The 5,000-nt window shown below is 51.1% G+C and overlaps 1 non-coding gene across 1 annotated transcript in view; it reads right to left on the reverse strand.

The window, feature by feature from the left end:
* LOC126447643 (small subunit ribosomal RNA) overlaps positions 1 to 973 on the reverse strand; it is a 1,909-nt gene extending 936 nt beyond the window's left edge. The window contains exon 1 of the ribosomal RNA XR_007583828.1: positions 1 to 973. This exon is cut by the window's left edge and continues 936 nt beyond it. This is a non-coding gene — a ribosomal RNA (small subunit ribosomal RNA).
* Between the last annotated feature and the right edge of the window lie 4,027 nt (positions 974 to 5,000).

Genomic DNA, 5,000 nt, shown 5'->3' on the forward strand with positions numbered 1-5,000 from the left:
CGCCTGTCCCTATTAATCATTACCTCGGGTTCCGAAAACCAACAAAATAGAACCGAGGTCCTATTCCATTATTCCATGCACACAGTATTCAGGCGGGCTTGCCTGCTTTAAGCACTCTAATTTGTTCAAAGTAAACGTGCCGGCCCACCGAGACACTCAATAAAGAGCACCCTGGTAGGATTTCAACGGGGTCCGCCTCGGGACGCACGAGCACGCACGAGGCGGTCGCACGCCTTCGGCTCGCCCCACCGGCAGGACGTCCCACGATACATGCCAGTTAAACACCGACGGGCGGTGAACCAACAGCGTGGGACACAAATCCAACTACGAGCTTTTTAACCGCAACAACTTTAATATACGCTATTGGAGCTGGAATTACCGCGGCTGCTGGCACCAGACTTGCCCTCCAATAGATACTCGTTAAAGGATTTAAAGTGTACTCATTCCGATTACGGGGCCTCGGATGAGTCCCGTATCGTTATTTTTCGTCACTACCTCCCCGTGCCGGGAGTGGGTAATTTGCGCGCCTGCTGCCTTCCTTGGATGTGGTAGCCGTTTCTCAGGCTCCCTCTCCGGAATCGAACCCTGATTCCCCGTTACCCGTTACAACCATGGTAGGCGCAGAACCTACCATCGACAGTTGATAAGGCAGACATTTGAAAGATGCGTCGCCGGTACGAGGACCGTGCGATCAGCCCAAAGTTATTCAGAGTCACCAAGGCAAACGGACCGGACGAGCCGACCGATTGGTTTTGATCTAATAAAAGCGTCCCTTCCATCTCTGGTCGGGACTCTGTTTGCATGTATTAGCTCTAGAATTACCACAGTTATCCAAGTAACGTGGGTACGATCTAAGGAACCATAACTGATTTAATGAGCCATTCGCGGTTTCACCTTAATGCGGCTTGTACTGAGACATGCATGGCTTAATCTTTGAGACAAGCATATGACTACTGGCAGGATCAACCAGGGAGCTGCGTCAACTAGAGCTGAGCAGCCGGCCGCCCGGGAGTGTGTCCCGGGGGCCCGCGCGAACACGCAAGCGTCCGCTCAATTATTCTGCAAACAGGAGGAGGCTGAGCTCCCCTGCACAACACACCTCGAAACCCTCTCAGGTCCCGGCGGCGCGCAGCGCCGTCCTAAGTACTTGGTCGGGTTCGAGAGAGGCGCAATCGCCCGGAGTTAGGCGAGTAGACGCTTTAGGTGCGACCACCCGTGCTCCCAACTGAGCTTGCCGCTGCCGACAGAGGCCCGGGAGCGTGCTGTCGTGGCATTGCCGGCGGGAGACAACACGCGCCACCTACGGTGACCGGCAGCTCCAACGCCAGCGCCACAGAAGGACAAAAGCCCCACTTGGGTGCCGAAGCGAACTCTCCCAGCACAGCGCACGCGCCAACACGTCCGCACAGCTGCGATACAAACCACCTGCGAGAACCGCTGGGGCGACCGAGCAGCAGACGGCGTCGCGGCGCCGAGCGCCGGGCGGCGGCGCATCCTCAGCGCACACAGTCCTCAATCGGACCAGCACACTGCAGATGGCCACCGCGCTTCGCACCGGGCCCGCGAGGACCTACTTTGGCCGCAAGGCGCCGCGAGCAGGGGGCGCCGGCGCGCAGCTGCGCCGCCTGCCGCGTCCGTCGGCCGGCGCGCCTGCCACTGGCCGCCCCCACCAGCCGGCTGTAGCGCGTGCGCCCACGCACCGCGCTGCCAGCACGCCGGGCGGCCCCCCCTCACCGGCCGGGGACGGTCCCACCCAGCCACCGCCGCGTATCGCCTCACACCCAGATCCCCTTTCGCGTTCGTGGGCATGGTGGGTCCCCTTTCACGTTCGTGGGCATGGTGGGTATCCCTGAAACAACCGGTTAATAGCTCGACCGATCGTCGCCAACACTGATTCACCTCTAGCGAGAACAACCGCACCACAACGGGTTACCTGTTGTTCATTTGCGTAACGTCACCAGCAAACGTAGACGTCCATCGCCATTTGCAACGAGTATTGCATGCCTGTGTCAGGTGTCACAACACACTACGTCTGCCCACATAGACGCAACAACATGTGCACGCCTCGAGAACACGTGGAAGGTAGCCCCCGTACGTATGCGGTGTCCATTGCGCGAACGACTGTCAGCCGGCCTCTGCAGGATGTCGCAGATGTGGAACGCGGTGCAACATGCTATCACGGTGTGTGAGAAGAGACGACTACGTCCGAATACACGCTCCACTACATCAACAGACTGCTCATGCTGATCGCCATCCAGGGCGTCCGTTCCTCCCACACGTCTGAATGGCGTACCACACTGCAATCCAGCTCTTATAGGGAGACGACACGTAGCTGCGTGCACAATATTTGGACTGTATGGTCTGCCGTTGCTAGGCGCAGTCGTCGTACGGTCACACATGTGCCACGATGTATCATTCAGTACATACGGACCAATGTGCAGTACAGTTTGTGGGTTTTGCGTACATCGGCGGACAGGTGACAGGCCGTACCACAACGTAGGCTGAGTACGTCGGCATGCGAAGGGCATTGAACATGCAAACTTCTCAACGACCAGCTTGCGAAGGCAGGGGGGAAGGGGGGGGGGCATGTACGTCCTGCTGCTATCCACATTACAGTGTATAGCAGGAGCATGTGGAAAGTCAGCAACACCTGCAAGGTGTTTAACATGACGCGATACACAGGGGACCGGGCAGTGCGAATAGCGAACTATATTGCGAGGGTTGCGGTTAGGCAACACTACACTAATTTAACGAGTTGCATAACAATTACAGAGCAGGTTCAGCGACAACGTGCGTCAGGTTAAGGCGCAATATAGGTTAGGTTGAGGCACAATATAGGTTAGGTTAAGGCACAACATGGGTTACGTTAAGGCACAAATTGGGTTACGTTAAGGCACAACATGGGTTACGTTAAGGCACAACATGGGTTACGTTAAGGCACAAATTAGGTTACGTTAAGGCACAAATTAGGTTACGTTAAGGCACAAATTAGGTTACGTTAAGGCACAAATTAGGTTACGTTAAGGCACAAATTAGGTTACGTTAAGGCACAAATTAGGTTACGTTAAGGCACAAATTAGGTTGCGTTAAGGCACAAATTAGGTTACGTTAAGGCACAAATTAGGTTACGTTAAGGCACAAATTAGGTTACGTTAAGGCACAAATTAGGTTACGTTAAGGCACAAATTAGGTTACGTTAAGGCACAAATTAGGTTACGTTAAGGCACAAATTAGGTTACGTTAAGGCACAAATTAGGTTACGTTAAGGCACAAATTAGGTTACGTTAAGGCACAAATTAGGTTACGTTAAGGTACAATATGGGTTAGGTTAAGGTACAATATGGGTTAGGTTAAGGTACAATATGGGTTAGGTTAAGGTACAATATGGGTTAGGTTAAGGTACAATATGGGTTAGGTTAAGGCACAACGTAGGTTAGGTTAAGGCACAACGTAGGTTAGGTTAAGGCACAACATAGGTTAGGTTAAGGCACAACATAGGTTAGGTTAAGGCACAACATAGGTTAGGTTAAGGCACAACATAGGTTAGGTTAAGGCACAACATAGGTTAGGTTAAGGCACAACATAGGTTAGGTTAAGGCACAACATAGGTTAGGTTAAGGCACAACATAGGTTAGGTTAAGGCACAACATAGGTTAGGTTAAGGCACAACATAGGTTAGGTTAAGGCACAACATAGGTTAGGTTAAGGCACAACGTAGGTTAGGTTAAGGCACAACGTAGGTTAGGTTAAGGCACAACGTAGGTTAGGTTAAGGCACAACGTAGGTTAGGTTAAGGCACAACGTAGGTTAGGTTAAGGCACAACGTAGGTTAGGTTAAGGCACAACGTAGGTTAGGTTAAGGCACAACGTAGGTTAGGTTAAGGCACAATGTAGGTTAGGTTAAGGCACAACGTAGGTTAGGTTAAGGCACAACGTAGGTTAGGTTAAGGCACAACGTAGGTTAGGTTAAGGCACAACATAGGTTAGGTTAAGGCACAACATAGGTTAGGTTAAGGCACAACATAGGTTAGGTTAAGGCACAACATAGGTTAGGTTAAGGCACAACATAGGTTAGGTTAAGGCACAACATAGGTTAGGTTAAGGCACAACATAGGTTAGGTTAAGGCACAACATAGGTTAGGTTAAGGCACAACATAGGTTAGGTTAAGGCACAACATAGGTTAGGTTAAGGCACAACATAGGTTAGGTTAAGGCACAACATAGGTTAGGTTAAGGCACAACATAGGTTAGGTTAAGGCACAACGTAGGTTAGGTTAAGGCACAACGTAGGTTAGGTTAAGGCACAACGTAGGTTAGGTTAAGGCACAACGTAGGTTAGGTTAAGGCACAACGTAGGTTAGGTTAAGGCACAACGTAGGTTAGGTTAAGGCACAACGTAGGTTAGGTTAAGGTACAACGTAGGTTAGGTTAAGGTACAACGTAGGTTAGGTTAAGGTACAACGTAGGTTAGGTTAAGGTACAACGTAGGTTAGGTTAAGGTACAACGTAGGTTAGGTTAAGGTACAACGTAGGTTAGGTTAAGGTACAACGTAGGTTAGGTTAAGGTACAACGTAGGTTAGGTTAAGGTACAACGTAGGTTAGGTGAAGGCGCAATGTAGGTTAGGTTAAGGTACGATATACCTTAGGTTAAGGTACAATATCGCTTAGGTTAAGGTACAATATAGCTTAGGTTAAGGTACACGTTGTAGGGAAAGGTGTATTTTGGGGGGGGAGGGGGCGGCAGGTTCGTTGATAGTGATTATCGTAAGTGCATGCCTGCGGGATCATCCGATTTGTCACGTCAGGATGCACTTGTGGCTCATGACAGGCGGCGCTCCGATTCCAAGGTTGTGGCAGATCTGTGTCTTTCATTCCTGCCATTGTTTGTGTACTGTGACAGGAGGCAGTATTGTGATGTTGGGTGCACCCCTGTGTAGGACATGTGTGGGTGTTCGTGGCTTAGCTGAGCAATGGCGGATGTCGGAAGGGTGGGATATTC

Source organism: Schistocerca serialis, unplaced genomic scaffold (assembly GCF_023864345.2).
Source record: "Schistocerca serialis cubense isolate TAMUIC-IGC-003099 unplaced genomic scaffold, iqSchSeri2.2 HiC_scaffold_522, whole genome shotgun sequence".
In the NCBI taxonomy this organism is placed as follows: Eukaryota; Metazoa; Arthropoda; class Insecta; order Orthoptera; family Acrididae; genus Schistocerca; species Schistocerca serialis.